This window comes from Mus musculus, chromosome 1 (genome assembly GCF_000001635.26).
Source record: "Mus musculus strain C57BL/6J chromosome 1, GRCm38.p6 C57BL/6J".
Classification (NCBI taxonomy): Eukaryota; Metazoa; Chordata; class Mammalia; order Rodentia; family Muridae; genus Mus; species Mus musculus.
The window spans coordinates 192,998,498-193,017,759 of NC_000067.6; the positions used below are offsets into that span (position 1 = coordinate 192,998,498).

Genomic DNA, 19,262 nt, shown 5'->3' on the forward strand with positions numbered 1-19,262 from the left:
AGATCAGTTGAATCAACCTGGGGTGATCAATGGGATGACAAGTTTGGTAGACAAGCAGTATTAAAATTCACTCTTCCAGGTCTTAGTATGCACTTCACTGACCCGCTCTTCTCTACCTTCCTGTTCTGTATGCTTGCACATACACACAGACACACAGACACACAGACACACACACACACACACACACACACATGTAAATACACTTGCTCTATATACATGAGGTCTTCATCTATTGCTCTCTGTCTTACTTTTTGAGACAGACTCTTACACTGAACCTAAAGCTTGCCATTCATCTAGACTAGCTGTTCACAGAGCCCCCAGAATGTCCCCTCAGTGCCAGAGTTACCTGCCTGAATCACACCTAGCTTTTGCACTTGTGTTGGTGATGCAAACTCAGGTTCTCATGAGCCCTCTTTCTTCTCTGACCTTGACCTTGACCATGACAATCTTTACCTTTCAAGACTATTCAGGAGTGAACTTCTCCAGATAGCTTCCTGGGGTTTTAAGTTTGGAAACAAACCCTTCACTATGTGCTCTTATAGCACTCAGTCTAAGCTTTCTTCACACACTGGAACAAAATAGCAATTTATACTGCTGCTACCCTAAAAGGTAGCTCAATGGTGACAGGGCCTATAAACTTACTTGGGGTAGGGGTTCCTTTCCTGATACCTGCCTTAGAGTAGAATAACAGAGTACTTAACAAATGTTAGTCATACTTTAGAGATAACTTTGTTTCATGTTTTTTAAAAAAGTTATAGGGCTGTGGACATAGCTCAATTGGTATTCTTATACAAGAATGAAGATCTGAATTTAATTTCCCAGAACCTACACCGAAAGGAGAGTCTGTAATTCTAGTGCTAGTACAGCAAAGACAAGAAAGCCCCTGGAGACTAATATCCAATATATATAAAGAACTCAAGAAGGTGGACTCCAGAAAATCAAATAACCCCATTAAAAAATGGGGCTCAGAGCTAAACAAAGAATTCTCACCTGAGGAATACCAAATGGCTGAGAAGCACTTGAAAAAATGTTCAGCATCCTTAATCATCAGAGAAATGCAAATCAAAACAGCCCTGAGATTCCACCTCACACCAGTCAGAATGGCTAAGATCAAAAATTCAGGTGACATCAGATGCTGGCAAAGATGTGGAGAAAGAGGAACACTCCTCCATTGTTGGTGGGATTGCAAGCTTGTACAACCACTCTGGAAATCAGTCTGGCGGTTCCTCAGAAAATTGGACATAGTACTACCAGAGGATCCCGCAATACCTCTCCTGGGCATATATCCAGAAGATGTCCCAACCGGTAAGAAGGACACATGCTCCACTATGTTCATAGCAGCCTTATTTATAATAGCCCGAAGCTGGAAAGAACCCAGATGCCCCTCAACAGAGGAATGGATACAGAAAATGTGGTACATTTACACAATGGAGTATTACTCAGCTATTAAAAACAATGAATTCATGAAATTCCTAGGTAAATGGATGGACCTGGAGGGCATCATCCTGAGTGAGGTAACCCAATCACAAAGGAACTCACACAATATGTACTCACTGATAAGTGGATATTAGCCCAGAAACTTAGGATACCCAAGATATAAGATACAATTTGCTAAACGCATGAAACTCAAGAAGAACGAAGACCAAAGTGTGGACACTTTGCCATCTTCTTAGAATTGGGAACAAAACACCCATGGAAGGAGTTACAGAGACAAAGTTTGGAGCTGTGAAGAAAAAATGGACCATCTAGTGATTGCCATAACCAGGGATCCATCCCATAATCAGCTTCCAAACGCTGACACCATTGCATACACTAGCAAGATTTTGCTGAAAGGACCCAGATATAGCTGTCTCATGTGAGACTATACCGGGGCCTAGCAAACACAGAAGTGGATGCTCACAGTCAGCTATTGGATGGATCACAGGGCCCCCAATGGAGGAGCTAGAGAAAGTATCCAAGGAGCTAAAGGGAACTGCAACCCTATAGGTGGAACAACATTATGAACTAACCAGTACCCTGGAGCTCTTGACTCTAGCTGCATATGTATCAAAAGATGGCCTAGTCGGCCATCACTGGAAAGAGAGGCCCATTGGACTTGCAAACTTTATATGCCCCAGTACAGGGGAACGCCAGGGCCAAAAAGTGGGAATGGGTGGGTAGGGGAGTGGGGGGAAGGGTATGGGTGACTTTTGGGATAGCATTGGGGATGTAAATGAGGAAAATACCTAATAAAAATATTTTAAAAAAGAAAGAAATGAGAGTCTATAGGTACAACTTAGTTATGACTACTTATAGGAGTTGGGATGGGGAATAAAAACTTAAAACAAAGCAGGTGCAGAAAACCTGACTCATTTATTAAAACTGTTTTATAAGCAGAATTTATATCTAATATGCTTCCAAGTAAGCATATACATGGTTTTAAGTGTGACAAGACACTTATATTGATGAATATGAAAAAAACACTGTAAATTAAAGTGAAACATAAGCAAACCTCCATGTTTAATAAAAACTGCACTTCAGACATTCAGAACAACAGATTTTGCAAAGCAATATGCAGAACACTGAACAGTCTTCACCTTAGCCATTAGATGGCACCATGCATCTTCTAGTCAATGGGACTCTACTAATATCCCCACATGCTTAGAATAGAGTAAAAGATATAGTATGTTTAACCTTTAAGTAAATATATTATACATCTTTCATCATTGTGAATTTGTTTTAAAGATAATACAAGCAACTATGTTTCTATTATAATTTTTAGAATGTTAAAACTTATGCAGACTAAAGGTAATGTCACATGTCCAGCAGATGGCTTTCCTAAGGTAAACCTGGGGCAAAGCTTCCTGTGTGAACACATTCATTACTAATAAACCTACAAGAACTTCTAATTTTTAATTCTCTGGTTTCTCTGTCCTTTCTCCTTACCTAAATTTCATCCAATTGTCTTCTCTAATGTAGGACTCTCATTTTCTGGGTATTTTCCAGTCTCTATTCTAAAAGCTCTGCTCCAGAAGACCCCATTCTGGTCATTCCTTTCTCTAGGTCCAATTAAGAGTCTCAAAGATCAGATGCATCCCGGTACCCAATAATGCTGTAACATCAGAGGAAATACATGAAACAGCACCACCTAGGACACTGAACAGAGGAAATGAGGGCAATGATCACTCAACGGAGATAACAGTATGCTGCAATTCCAAAAGCGTCTTGTCTGGAGAGAAGACAGTACTGTAGTGCACAGAGTGGAGTGACCTGGAAGCACATTGACTTTTCTGAGCTGAAGAGATAAGAGAGTATGACACTCAAAGGAGGCTGAAGCACATATATCTGAGAATGGCCAGAAAAAAAGTTCTGCACATCATTGGGTGTTGCCAATAAGCCCAGCTCTTAGGAGGCTGATGCAGGATAACCACACTAATCTAGTCTAGCCAGCCTAAACCACTTAGTCTCAAAAACAGGCTGAGGCTATAGCTCAGTTGGTAATGTGCTTATCCTGAGTTCCAGCCTGATATTAATTGGAAATGGTGACTCATGCCTGTAATCCCAGAAGTAAGGAGATGAGGCAAGAGGACCAGAAGTTCAGGATCATGCATAGTGAGTTCAAGACCAGCCTGAGACACATGAAGCCCTGTCTCAAAAAAAGCAAACCAAAAAGAATAACCAAACCACCAACAACAACAATTACAAGGGGGTGGAGATTCAGCTCGGTAGTTAAAAGCAAGGACCCGCGCTCAGTTCACCGCATCCATTCTAATTATGCAGCGTACACTGCCTGTAACTCTAACTCCACTGGACCCAACACCATCTTCTAGATACCATGTATATACACATACTTTATATATTCACACAGACAAATGGGCATAAATAAAAATAAGTTTAAAAAGGAAACACAAAGCTATCTAGATGTGTGCACTGAGTAACAGATAATATATAGTACAGTGCTTCTTAGCACATACTATATAAAGAAACAGGAACCGGCTGGGAAAACAATTGCTTAAGTAGAGGAAAAGAGCTACTAACCAAATCTAGCACACAAGAAACAGTGACTACAGCAATGATTCAGAGTCTTAAGCAATCTCTCGCTCTTCTGATTAGTGTCTGAAAGCAGATTGCCTCAGAAAGTTAGGTTGTGTTAGTAAACATCTCATCGATGTGGCAAATTATCTGAAATAATCAACTAAAAGAAAGACAGGTCTACTCCGGCTCATAGTTTCAAAAGTCTCAGTCCATGGTCATGGTTGCCTGAGCATACTGCTACAAGCCTGCAGTGGCAAACACAGCTGGCCAGAATACATAGCAGAGGAGCCATGCTCACCTATGGCAGCTACGGATCAAAAAACAGACTCAGGTAGGGGTCAAAGTCTCACTATCTCCGTTACAGGCATGTTTGCAAGGATCTAACTTTTTCCCACTAGGCTCAATCCACAGAACCATAGGCTGGGGAATAAGCCTTTAATATGGGAGTTCTTGGAGGACAATTCTAATAAAATTATAGCAGACTATATTCAGATTTCATTTCCCATGGTTTCACGTAACTATGATTAGCAGCCTGTAGCATCAAACAACAATTTCAAGAAGTAAACAATTTCTAGGTTTCAATGGTACAGCACTGTAAGCAGCAGGATGAAGTTCAGTGTCACCGTCTGTAATGTCAGTCACCTCTCTTCAGTCAGAAACAACCCACAAAGAAGCACATATATACTGGTTTTTCAAAGGAATCTCAGTGTAGTCGGGGTAGCCTTTTTCAACAGTGAATGAAATCATCACTAACCATAGGCAAGAAAGTGAACTGTACTCCATGCACAAAAATTACTCAAAATAAATATCAAGATGAACTTTATGCATGCAAAAATAATAGGATTTTAAATCTTCATTCATTATAGCAATGAAATACATAACACATAATGGGAATAACAAAAATGTGTAAAGCTGTGGAGTGCTATCAGCACACACAGAAAACAAAAAAACTAACATGTTCTGAATGAAAAAGCAATACACTTAGAAATTCAACTACTTTTACCAAGATCCTCTCAGAACCAGGGAAGGGGACATAAACTGCACAAGAAGATGCTTGGCAAGATTATTTCAAAGGTCATCTGGGAAAATGGGCAGCCAGAAAGATATCAGCCCTAAGACCCAGAAGATTTACAGTATAAATGGGGAGCAAAGGCTATTCTGTAACTCTTCATTTTTCATTCTGACAGAAGCTAAGCTTCTGCACAGAGAGACTGTAAAGTTACGGCACACTTACACACTGCACTTACTGGCTCAGGAGGCTTACACTAATCACTGTCTCAAAAATTTATCATTTCTTTCCAATAAAAGCCAGGAATCGTGCTGCATGCTTATAATCCCCATACTGGGAAAGCAGAGACATGAAGGTCATAACTGAGGCCAGTCTGGCCCACAGAGTATGACCTCCAAAACCCAAAACACACAAAATACCTCACAGACAGATAACAACAGTTGGCTACACATGGAATCAGTTCTGTAAGGACTCAGAAATCCAATCTTGTTCAATACACTGGCAGGGACAGACCCTGAACCTCAGCCAGAGGAGGAGTTTGTCTGGTGAAGGATCAGTTTGTCAGAGTAGGCCAGGCAGATTTTGTTCTAGCAACAAAGTGTGGACCTGCTCCTTTTCAAAGCATGTTACAAAGCAGTGCACAGCAGATGGATGATGCAGATGGGTTGGAAAAGCTCAAGCAGGCTTCCAGGTTCTAAAGCTGGTCTACAGTTTCATTCCCCCGAACGCCTAGTGTCAAACACACAAAACTCACAACCTTTAGAGAAGGACAGAAGGGAAGGAAAAAAATGGTCCTTTCTGACAATAGTACTTCAGAGAGAGCAGAATGGGGTTGGGGAGCTGTGCAGTCACCAGCACCTTCCCTTCCCATTGTACTTTTACCTATGACTACTGCCTAGCCTGCACCCCACCTCGCCTGTCAGTGCTGGAAGAACCTGCAGCAGAGTCAATGGGTATTAGAAACAACAGTCACTGCAGGAGACTCTTTCTCTCTCTAGACTCACAACAGAAGTTCAAGGAACTGAGAATGAGAATCCATGCTCCTACTTTCTGTGAAACTGCAGATGAAAATGTCATTTTAATAATAGTAGCAAAAGCTTATTCTTTGCTAACATCACATCTCTATAAATTCACAACCTAATCAAAGTTCCTTGAACCAGGGTTTAAAAAAAAAAAAAAAAGGAAAGAAAGGGCTTAAAATACATTCCAACAGCTGGGCATGGTGGCACACACTCCCGGCACTTGAGAAGCAGGTGGAGCTCTGTGAGTTAGAAATCAACCTGCTCTATGTAGTGAGTGCCAAGTCTGCCAGGGCTACCTAGTGAGACTCTATCTTACAAAAATTCTTTTGACATTTTAATAGAACAGTTAGAAAAACCTGGTAGTCATTCCATATCTGTTATTTTTCCTTTTAGAAGTCATCAAGACACATTGACACAAAGATATTGGCCCTAAGGCTCGGAAATTTCAAAAACAGTATAAATAGGTAAAATGTTGTACTAAATTCTAGACTTTGCATTTTGACAGAAAGTCAAGCTTCTTCACAGAGACAGTGTGAAAATGTGGCATATTTACACACTCAACTCAGGAGCTTACAATATTGACTTTCTTGAAACTATGTCATTGCTTTCCAAGAAAACATTCAAAATCCTCTTCTTGCTGCTTTGGATTTTAGCACATTTCACGGTAACTACCACTTTCTATGCCATAGATACCAACACCAGCCCTCCAAGCCACTGTGATCATTAGGCAGTCCTGATCTTTGTCCCTCACTCTGGCACTATTATTCTCCTAACTGAAAAGACTTAGCTCTATAAATGTCCACCCACAAGAGACTGCCTCAAGTTTCCATGCTTAAGTAAAATTCTCACCTCAGCTTCGAACACAGCTGAAACTACTATGAGTACTATTACTTTTGAATATTTTTTAAAGTAAACATGTTCTTTATTACATACTGTTTAGCCCCAAAAAGGAAAGGAGGATATAAGCAGTCTTTGCTATTCTGTGAGATCTTCTGTCTTCCACCCTTCTCCACCCCTTTTCTTCCATGCTTTTAACCCCCTAACACTAGATAAGAGGGAAAACAGGGGTAGAGAGGAAAGGGAAGAGACCCCTGAATAAAGTCAGGGGTCAGAAAGGGATCCGTGTTATTGTTAGACCACTTCCTGCTGATTAGAGCATTGAGCTCTTTGGGGCAAGTTTAGTCTTCACTGTCAGGATATCTAATTTCCTCCTCCTCCTCCTCCTCCTCCTCCTCCTCCTCCTCCTCCTCCCCTTCCTCCTCGTTTCTTCTTTGTTCCAGAGTACTTTACAAACCAAGACCAACAACAACCAACAACTCACCCTGCCTCCCAAGGCCCTGTATATATCCTCTGAAAACTCCCCAAAATTCCAAACATCATACAATCTCAGAAACTATCTGCAGCTGGCAAAACTGCACCTTTGCTAGAGCACAAGGCAAATCATAGTCAGCTGCTGTGGACAACATGAAGCAGTCCCATGTCAGCACACCTGGGAATAAAACAGAAGAACATTCTTAAAATATTTTTGTGTTTTTTAAAGGAACCAAAATTCCAAAATTGTTACTACAAGAGGATAATAGAATAAAGCCATTTTTACATAATTTTGGTATAACTTAAGAACATATTCTAAGACCCAAATGGATGCCTATAGGCACAGACAACATACCCAAACTTGTATATACTGTGTTCTTTCATACACATGCACAGTAAGAGACTAGCAGTACATAGCAGTAAACACAACTATAACACACTACAATAAGCCTGCAACAGGGTTCTCTTGAACACTGTGGCCATTATTGAGTAAAATAGGACAGATACTGTAAAACTGACCACAATCTGGGATCCAAACTTCTGACTGCCCAGCAAACAGCATGGACACCCTGTATGTGATGGCTTTTCTTGGTTGTCAACTTGAATACATGTGGAATGAACTACAATCCGAAAGAGAGAGCACACCTGTGAGATTTTTGCTTGTTTTGAAGTGGATGAATCCACTTCTATTCTGGACTTTTGAGGTAGGAAGGCACAGCTTTGATCTAGATCTTGAGGTGTAGAAATACAAGCCTTTAATCTGGATCTTGAAACAGGAAGACACACCTTTAATTTGGGCCACACCTTCTGCTGGAAGTCTATAAAAGGACATGTAAGATGGAAGCTTTTGCTCTTTGCCTGCTTGCTCTCACCTTGCTAGCACAACTATCCCTTCACTGGCATTTGAGCCTACTTTGAGATTCCAGCATCTACTAAAAACCAGCTTGAGAAATGCAGCCTTGTGGACTGAACAAATTCTGAAATCTTTAACATTCCATTCATAGCCAGCCACGGTTGCATTAGCTCGATGAAGAAGAAGGAGGAGGAGGGAGAGGAGGAGGAGGAGGAGGAGAACGATGATGACTACAACAACGACTCTAGATAACCCTGACTAATGCACATTTGGTACCAGAAGTTGTTCTAGAGCAACAGAAGTATAAGCATAAATCTTTTAAGTATCAAGAATAGGCTTTCCAATTCACTAATACCTACAGATACTGAAACCTCTCCAGTTACTGAAGCCTTTCCTGGAAGCTCTGAAAAGCCCATGGTATGAACTATTTTACTATTTACATATATTAAGTATATTTAATTATTTACTATTTAAGATATTTTATATATTAGAAGATAAATGCTTTTATTATCCAGTTGTGGGTGGTAACAGAGTTGGTAACTCTGTATATAAAACTTTTCACAGTTCATGGAAAAGTAAGTAAAAAGACGATGCTAGTTGTTTGCTTATTGCTTCTCTGAATAGATTGACAAAGAAAAGGAATAAGCCCTGTGATAAAATTAACCAACTCTTAGCATCTCAGAATATGGTGAAGAACAACAATAAACTTAGTGATAAAATTAACTGGCTTTTGATGCACACAAACAGTCTAAAGGTTTCTAAATATGCCCTAGAAGAGAATCTTCTCTCCAGCAGCCACAGGGCTCAAGTTGCAGGGGAATCAAACTGAAGCCCTCATTATACGGTTGGCTAAATTACAGAGAAAATTCAAGTCCCTGTCTGAGAGGGTGTGAGTGGTTAAAGTGAGGACATTAATTGGTAAAGAATGAGATCCTGCACACTGGGATGCAGGAAAACACCTGAAGTCCTTCCTCAAGCTAATGGAGCATCACTAGCATCTCACACTGAACCAACGGGAAGCCTCCACCGGATCCCATCCCTAGATCCCACCCTACTCCTCAGAGTTTACAAAGATCCTATCCACATGGAATAACGTGCACATGCTAGTTCACTGAGAAGCATCTGAGAGTGGCTGTTTTACTGAGCTGTAACACTTTGGGAAGAGTTTTCTCTCCTGAAGTATTCATCGCTGGACCTTAAGCCTGCCTCGCAGACCAGGCTCACGCCCCTGCTGCCCCTGCTGCTACTGCCACAGCCTCTGCCCACCTGCTGCCCATTGCAGCTGTCCGAGGTCACCTCTGCTGTTGGCATTAGTGCTGCCATAGCAGGGGGCAAGACCTGGGACCCTGGCCTACCTGCCCTGTACAGACTTCCCTTCTGAGAGTTGTACCACTTTGGCCATTTTGTTGTCTGATAAACCAGCAGTGACCTTCTCTAAAGGAAATGCCAGACAAACAATACTAATGTTCCTCAGAACCCAACAAGCTGCCTCTAGACTTATAACCAGAGTTAAGACAAAGCTGGCTCCTAGAGGGGAGGTAGAAATGTAGTTCATGAGGAGGTGTGCTACACTCCTGAAGAGCTTAATGAGTTTGCTAATTTATTCAAGCAGAAGTCTGGGGATGTGTGGGAAAGAATTTTAAAATTATGGGATAATGGTGCAACATAAAACTGGATCAGGCTAAGTGTATTGTTATGAGATTCTAGATTTAATATGGAAGCTCACAAAGTTAAAAACAAAACAAAACAAAACAAAACGGTGTAAAAGTTTGTTTGAATAGTGGTTGAAGCCAACAATCATGCCTAAATAGAGGTGACTGAGAAGGCATGACATATTACTACTCTTACTGATGAACAATTTGTAATTCTCTTATAAATACATTTATTAATTGTTCATTTCCAAAATTTGCCATTTAATATTCTTATAATGGAAACTGAAGAAACTGAAAATAAAGGAAGATTACAGTGTTTTACATTAAATGTTGATCATATGGTGGAAGGTATTCACTGCATTGAATAGAATGTGAATACAGAGGTTGACTTCTTTGGCAATACCCAAAGATTAATGATCAGATTTTTCTCATACTTGATGTCATTTGTTCAGAGATCAATATGAGGTTTCATATAAGCATACACTATTACTTACATGACTTATTGAAGAGGGTTAGAAGATCATGTTACCAACTTACTTCTCATACATTCAAACTTGTGGCTCTCACATTACTGGTGAATAACAGAAACAATCAGTATAAACTTTCTGGGCCTAGTGTACCCAGACTACATGCAGCTCATGCCAGCAGTCTGCATGTCCTTAACCTTCCTCATAAGAATGGTAACAATAAGAATAATGTACTAGAATGCTTGAATTTGCAGTTTTCCCCCATAGGCACATGTTGCAAGTGATTGCTCTTTAGCATGTAGCGCTTGCTACTGAAAGCTGTGTAGCTTTGGGGAAGTGAGCTTGGGTCACAGCAGTGGGTGACAGTGGACCCATCATCCACACCCACTAATCTATTGCTGTATGAACAAGCTGCTGCCGAGTGTTCCCACCAGCACAGACTAAGCAGTTTTGCTTTGCCTTCTCTAACATGGAAAATGAGAACTTCTGAAACTATGAGCTAAAATGAATCTTTCCTCTCTCAGACTATTAGGTTTTGGGTTTTGTCTTGCTTTGCTCCCCCCCCCCCACCTCCTTTGGTTTTGTTTTTTACACCAGTGAGAAAAGTTACTAATAGAGAAAATTGATACTGAAGTAGAGTTGTCACTGTGACCATGTGCTTTGTATGTCTCTGGAACTGGGTTGTTGAAGAACATGAAAGAATTCGGAGCTACAGATTAGACAAGCCCTCGAGTGCTATTACAGTTTAGTGGGCAATTCTGCTGAATCTGAAAGGCCAGAATGCAAACAGGTATGGGGACAGCAAAACTATACTCAGGAGGTTTCACATGGGGGCAAAGAGTATGTGGAAAATTGGACTAGAGGCCATTCGTGTCTCATTCCAATAAAGAATGTGGCTATGTTCTGCCTATGTTCCAAAACTGTGAATACGAATTAATCTTAAAATAATGAACTAACTTATTTGATAGAGAAAAAATTTAAGGCATTTTTATTAGATATTTTCTTCATTTACATTTCAAGTGCTATCCCCAAAGCCCCCTATGCCCTCCCCCCATCCCGCCCTGCTCCCCAACCCACCCACTCCCATTAGATAGAGAAAGTTTTAAGACAGCATAGTGTTCAGTTTGAAGCATGGTTAGTATTTGCTGCTTTTAGCTAGGTTTATGGTAAGAGCTGCCGAGAGCAAACTGCTGAACAGAAGTAATTTGGAAAACTGCACTTTGGTGAGCTAGAAAGCCTTTAAAGTTGTGAACAAGGCAAATGCTGTGAGCAAAGTGGTGGTGGTTACTAAGGAAATTACCATCATTAAGGAGAAACCTAGCACTTTGCTCTGGAAAAAAAGAAAAGCGACCTGAAACAGAGCCCCAGGTATTCCCTAAAGGATTGGAGGCATAAAAATTCACACATCTGAAAAACTTTCATTCCAAAGAAGAGTTGCTGAGAAAGCTCAGGATGCCCTTCAGAAAAAGGGCCACCCAAAGACACGCTGTAAGGGTAAGCTACACGTTCTCAGAGATCGCTGCAGCAATGGTCAAAGATGGCCCTGCTTCATTTCAAGTTGCCAGAAGAACTTGGCACAGCCTACTTTTGCAGTCATGCAGATATAAGAATGAAGGGTCAACTGAGGCATACAACAAGGATCCAGGAAAATGTCTGTGAGTCCAGGCAGTGTGTAGCAGGTCAGACCTGCAAAGTCTGACACGGCAATGAATGAATGAAGCTGTGAAGGTGAATCCTAAGTTGGAATCGAGAAGCCAGGAAGTTCAAAATGCTAAAAATGTAGGGCATTTGCTGAGAAAAGCTGCAGGCAGTAAGTACAGGTGGCCCAAGAGAGAGGCCAGGTGTGCCACAAATGGAAGGCCACAGAAGCCAGAGCTCCCAAAGCACGTTGGAAGTAGGATGATTCCGTTATGCACCTTAGATGCCAGACACGGAGTAAAGGAGTTGATGTTTACCCTGCTAGGTTTTTATCTTATTAATCTAATCTGTCCTCACTATCCCACTTTTCTCTTAATATGGGATTGTTTATTCTATAACACTGAATATTGGAAGGTGCAACTTTCTCTGATTTTACAGGGCTCACAATAAAGAAATATACATGCTAACTTACTGGCTACTTTATTTTACTTGGTCTTCACAGAAGTCATATAAGATTGATATTAGATGGCATTAACAGTACTACGGTTTGGATGCTACATATCTGCCAAAGATCTGTGTATTACAGATTTGATACCTAGAATAACCGTCAGAAACATTGAATTAAAGGACTTGTGAAAGGTCCTTACATCACAGGGGAGAAGAGGCGTGCCCTTACAAAGGACTATGGGACCTGCTGATCTGCCCTTTATTTTTGCTCTTATCACATTGCAAAATACTCTCTAGGCATCTGAGCTCACCAGAGGCCAATGGGACCAGTCTGACCTTTGACTCTGAACCTTCCAAACTGTAAGCTAACTAAAGCTTTTGCCTTTTGAAAATTAGTTGATTCTAGTACTGACTTATTTAGTTGCCCAGCTGAGATGAAGCAAATTGGAAATTTAATCTATATGCCATTAATTCAAATTTCCATAATTTGCTTCCTTGTAAACAACAGAAAGAAGGAAAGGTTGTTTCTTACTGTTTTTCTCTGGATGAGTGGAAGTATAGCAAAAGTCAAACTCAGTTACTAAGCACAATCACTATCCTACTCCAACACCCCAAAATTAAAACATAACTGCACAGGGCTAGCCAGGTGGCTTAGCAGATAAAAGCACTTGTACTGCAAGTCTGACAACCTGAGATTAATCCCCAAGACCCACAGTGGCAAGAAAAAAACCAACCATCTAAAGTTGTCTTCTGACCTTCATATAGATGTTATGGCATACACATATATTCTTTCACACACAATTTAATAAATGCTTTTAAAATAATATCAGTATATAATTTCTACATTGAAGTTTAAAAATATGAAAGTGAAATTGGAAATATGAAAATGTATTCTCTACATTTCCAGATACTTACCTAATTTCCCCTAAAAAAAAAAGAGAGAGCTAAAAATAGCACCAACAGAAGAAAGGACACAGCCAGGCGGTGGTGGCGCATGCCTTTAATCCCAGCACTCGTGAGGCAGAGGCAGGCAGATTTCTGAGTTTGAGGTCATCCTGGTCTACAGAGTGAGTTCCAGGACAGCCAGGGCTACACAGAGAAACCCTGTCTTGAAAAAACAAAAACAAAAACAAAAAAGAAGAAGAAGAAGAAGAAGAAGAAGAAGAAGAAGAAGAAGAGGAGGAGGAGGAGGAGGAGGAGGAGGAGGAGGAGGAGGAGGAGGAGGAGGAGGAGGAGGAGGAGTTGACGACACAGGATCTACCTGCGAGGCAGAAGACAGACAAGATCTGTCTACTTAGCTAAGAATCTAAGGATAGGGATGGTAAAAAAATGAAAACCTAACAGGATTTCTATCCATAAGGAAACAGCCATTAGCTTATTGAAAAAAGGACAGTGCACAGAAGTGCATTTTATGGCTATAGGCCTGGACAAGCAACACTTGGCTCATCCTCTTCTGCAGCTCAAATAAGGACAGTCGCTCCAGCTACTGTGCCCAAACTTTCTTCGCCTCTATGCCTAGTACTCTCTTTACCTGCTTACCCTAACACAGCTGTGTAGGAACAGCAGAGGGTTAAAGACCTGAACTGATGCATTATCTGATCTAACACACAACCTTGGAAGCCTTCCATTTCCATCATGAGTCCCTTATCTGTGGCTGCTCTCTGGTAGACACACATACTCATAGTAAAGTGCTAATTGAAGACATTTTTAGTTATTTATGTCCATAGTTAAGAGAGACTGCAAAGATTACTCAGACTTAAGAGTAAGCCAAGCATGGTGGATCAGGATTTTATGCCCAGCATTCTTGAGGCTGAGGCAGGACTGTAATAAGTTTGAGGCCAGCTGGGTTTACATGGTAAATTCTAGGCTGGTCAGTGCTAAATAGAGAAATCCTGTCTCAACAAAGCAAAACAAAACAAAACAAAACAAGAAAAAGACCACCTAGATAAGTTAAGAACAACATGAGAGAACCACCACAGGTGGTGCTGTGAAGTAACATGATATAGAGTTCTTGCTTAGTACTAAGTTTTGGGTTCCATCCCTATAACACAGCAACAGCAATAAAAACCCAGGTGATCAATCTAAGCTCCATGAAGTCTTGATCCAAATAGAACTGATTAGAAAGCTTATTGGTATCATCATTTCCAAGCAGGCTCAGAAGTTTATCCTCAGTAGCTTAAACAATGACGTCTCTCTAATGAAGAAAAACTATAGCAGATAATAAATCTATAGACTGAGTTAAGCCAGGGTAGTGGTTTCAATGAGAATATCCCTGCACCCCCCACCCCCGGTAGTCTCGGGCATTTGAACACTTGGTCCTTAAGACAGCGCTGTTTGGGGAGGTTTAGGAGATGCAGCCTTGCTGGAGGTTGCATGTCACTAGGAGGGCTTTGAAAGTTCAGGGCCTGTCCCTTCCAGTTTGCTTTCTCTTCTTTATGGTAGTAAAGCATGTAACTCTCAGATTTCCATGCCTGCCTCCATGCCCACTACTTGCTGCCATGCCTCCACTCCTCCATCCTGAACTTTCATTCCTCTGGAACCTAAGACAAAATACTCCCTCTCTCTTCCTTAAGTTGCATTTCATCAGGGTGTTTGTATCATAGCAACAGCAAAGTTCTAAGTCTTTGGGCCTTCTTTCATCTTTGACCGGGTATCACAATGTAACTTTGACTGCCCTCAAACTTGCAGAAATTTTCTTGCCTCAGCCTCCCAAGTGGAGAGATTACAGGCATAGGCCATGATATATAGCAAGTGGAATTAAAAAAAAAAAATTAGCAGTGCTGGCTTTGTGCGTCCCATTGAGTTACTTTATTTATTTATTTATTTATTTATTTATTTATTTATTTATTTATTTTTGTGGTACTAGAAATCAAAGCCAGGATCTCACACATGCTTAGACAACTATGGCAACACTAAGCTAAACTCTAAATCCTCATAATTTTTTGAAGGTGGCAGGTTTGAGACAGGGTTTCTCTGTGTAGCCCTGACTATCCTGGAACTCTGTCGATCAGGCTGGCCTTGAACTTAAGAGATCAACCTGCCTCAGCCCCCCAAGTGCTGGTACAAAAGGCTTGTGCCACCACACCTAGCTCGATCCTATTTTTATTTTTAAAGTTAAAAGAGTATTTTTTTAAGTTCTCCACTGACAACTGTCTCAATCCCTATTCTACTGCTATGAAGAGACACCATGGCCACAGCAACTCTTATAAAAGAAAACATTTAATTGGAGGCTTGGTTACAGTTTCAGAGGGTTAGACCAGTACTTCATGGTGGGGAACACAGGGGCAAGCATGGTGCTGAAGCAGTAGCTGAGAACTATGTCTTGATCCACGGGTAGCAAGCAGAGAGACTGCACCTAGCATAGACTTTTTGAACCTCAAAGTCCTCCCCCAGTGGCACACTTCCTCCAACAAAGCCTTCTCAAATATTGCCACTTCCTGATGACTAAGCATTCAATTATACGGGATATGGAGCTATTCTTGTTTATATATAAAGATTTATTTATTTATTTAGACAATGTTGCTGTCTTCAGACACACCAGAAGAGGGCATCAGATCCCACTACAGATGGTTGTGAGCCACCATGTGGATGCTGGGAATTGAACTCAGGACCTCTGGAAGAGCAGTCAGTGAGTGCTCTTAACCACTGAGCCATCTCTCCAGTCCATTCTTATCCAAACCATCACAGCTTCTATTCTCTAACAGCTACAAAGATTTTCTGTTTTCTACAGTTTCTGAAAAGACTCTCATTCACACTGGGATATTCACTGCTATATGAATGTATACCAAGTAAACTACAGGCTACATGAAGATGGATTTGGTATACAAGGAAACTAACAACAACAACAACAACAACAACAACAAAAAACTAGAGTAAGACTCAAAAGTATTAACATATATTAACCTACAATTACCTGCCTGAAGTCTATTATTTTAATTTGGGGTTCATAAAATATTGAAACTAATAAACAAAAAACACAACTCACAGTAATGGGATAATTTTTGAATACAGGGAGGAACCTACAAAACAAAAATGATACTATATAAAAAGCACCTTTCAAAATGTGTGTGTGTGTGTGTTAGAATGTGCACATGTGTGCAAAACTCCTAACACATCAAATGACATACATGAGTTAGAGATAACTATGAACACAACCAATGTGAGAAGTTCTTCAACTGTATGCCAGGCTGTACTACCCACCAAAAGTACTCACACAGAAGAAAAGCCCTAGCAATGTAATGAATGTAGTAAAAATCTGTCTTTAGGGTGCCTCACTACAAATCAGATAGTCCACACAAGAAAGAAACCCTATGAATTTAATGACTGTTAAAAAGCCCTTACCAGAATCAAATCTCAGCAGGTGTCAAGGAATTCATAGGAAAGGAGCCTTATGTTTGTAATGAGTACAAGAAAATCTTTGCTATGAGGTCACTCCTCAAAAAATAGCAGTGACCTCATCTGTAAGAAAAGGACCTGTTTTGTATTCCAAAATCCACTTTCTCTGAGGAAAACACTTCATTTTCCCTTATGATAGGTGGCACAAAATAACTCAACCCCATACCCACCTTGCTGAAAGGCTTTGCCAAAAGGAAAAGAAGAAATTGCAAAGAAAATAGAAGATAACAAGGGGCACTGGTTAGATCTAAAACTGCTGTCATAAAAATCAGTCCATAGTACATATTCTCTCTTTCCCTCTCCCTCTTCTCCCCCTGCCCCCACTGTCTGTCTTAAAGTGGTGGGTCAGAGCATAAAGCACAGGGAAGGAATTTCAAAGATAAGATAGCTTTGAGCAAGGGTTCTCAATATGTAAGTCATGACCCCTTTGGAAAACTTCTACCTCCAAAAATATTTGCATTGTGATTCCTAACAGTAGCAAAATTACAGATATGAAGTAGCAGCAAAAATAAGCTTATGGTTGAGGGTCAACATAACATGAGGAACTGCATTAAAGAGTCGCAGCTTTAAGAAGGTTAAGAACCACTGACTTAAGAGTCATTGCGATCTGTTTCTTCATTTACCCTTAAAAAGACCTTCCAATTTAAACCTAATCAGATTTTATGGTTATTTTTAAATTTATTTTTGTTTTCTTTTCTGACAGGTTCCTACTACGTATCCCTAGATGGCCTAGAACTTGCTCTGTAGACCAGGCTAACCTCAAAATCACAGAGATCTACCTGTCTCTGCCTCCTGGATGCTAGGATAAGTGTGTGTCACCACACCTGGCTCAGACTTTATGGCTATTTTTAAAGGGTGTGTATATTTTATGGCTTCTAAGTCCTATTCTTCTTTCACTGTTCTGCTATAGCAGACAGTGCTATAACGACCATGTTTAGGAACAAAAACTTGATTTCCATTGTGTTATTTCCTTACAAGAAAATCTTTACAAGTGCAAATTTTAGTCAAAGTCAGAAAATTTTCCAACCCCTCCCCACAAAACAAAATATATCAAAATCCCTACTACGTATTTCACAGAGCCCTTAAATTCACACTGAAGTCACATCTTTAAGTTATTCAACTACTAGTATAGGAAACTTGTCCATTGAGCCATCATTAACTTATACATAGCACATAAGACAATAACCAATGGGCATTTTGTGTTAAGGTGGTCTGCTGTAAGACAACAACCTGGTATACCTCCCAGGCTCACTGGCTTCCTAACATTCTCAGCACACTGTGAAGGAGATGTAGCCATTCAACTGAATTACTAGGGGCAAAAGACTATTAAGGACTGTGTACTGCCTCTAGCTGGCTCATAAAAGCCTCTGAGAAACAACCCTTTCCCTTTCTTCCCTCCACAGTGCCCGCTTATTGAGGAACATGGTAGCCTCCAAAGCCACATGCTGGAGAAGCCAGAGCCACAGATGCCAAGCGCCTAGACTTGCACTACAACGGAAGCAGCACCCTGTGGTCATCATAAACAGCGGGCTTGAATTTCTAAGAAACCTCTCTGATGCTTGAGTCTCTGGGGTTTGCTGAGTATAACAGCTAACTATACATTAAGTGATCTAATAAGATGAGCAGTTTTTAGTGTTCTTGTTTAAATTAGAAATGTATCCTCATAAGCCCACATATTTGAACACTTGCTCCCCATCTGGTAGCTCTGTTTAGAGATGATATGGAACTTTTAGGACATGGAGACTTGCTGAGGGAAGTGTGTCACTAGGGGTGGGACTTGAAAGGTATACAGCCTCACCTCACTTCCACTTCTCCTTTTAACTTCCTGATCCTGCTGCCATGCTTTCTCCACCATTATGAACATCTTGCCCTCTGGAACCACAAGTCAAAATAAACTCTTCCTTAAGTTGCCTATGGTTAAGATATTTTATCACAGCAACCCAAAACAACCAAAACACTTAGGGAAGCAAAACAGGCTACTTAAGGATACATGCAACTGAAAAGGATAAGGTGGAAAGAGAAGAAAAAAATCTAAATGACAAAAATCAACATGGATACTGTGAGTATAAAGTTGAGCTAAAACCAGGATATGGACAAAGGAAAGGGTATTTTAGGAGAAGTGAGTGCAGAAGGTATCACAGAAAACGTTGACACAACAGTCAAAGAAAGTGCAAAAAGCAAAAAGCTCCTAACCCAAAACACCCAGGAGATTCAGGACAAATGAGAAGATGAAACCTAAGGATAATAGGTATAGAAAAGAGCAAAGATTCCCAACTCAAAGGGCCAGTAAATATCTTCAACAAAATTATAGAAGAAAACCTCCCTAACCTGAAGAAAGAGATGCCCATGACGCCTACAGAACTCCAAATAGACTGGACCAGAGAAGAAATTCCTCCCATCACATAATAATCAAAACATCAAATGTACTAAACAAAGAAAGAATATTAAAAGCAG

The 19,262-nt window shown here is 40.5% G+C and overlaps 1 protein-coding gene across 7 annotated transcripts in view; it reads right to left on the minus strand.

Annotated features, from left to right (window-relative positions):
* The window catches only part of Syt14 (synaptotagmin XIV), a 153,219-nt gene that overhangs the window by 115,845 nt on the left and 18,112 nt on the right, over window positions 1-19,262 (minus strand). For 2 of the 7 annotated variants that reach the window (XM_030255030.1, XM_030255033.1), the window contains one exon: window positions 7,367-7,534. The exons of the other annotated variants lie outside the window; for them this stretch is intronic. The gene's annotated coding sequence lies outside the window, so the exon portion shown is untranslated. The remainder of the gene's footprint in view (window positions 1-7,366; window positions 7,535-19,262) is intronic. 7 annotated transcript variants of the gene reach the window in all.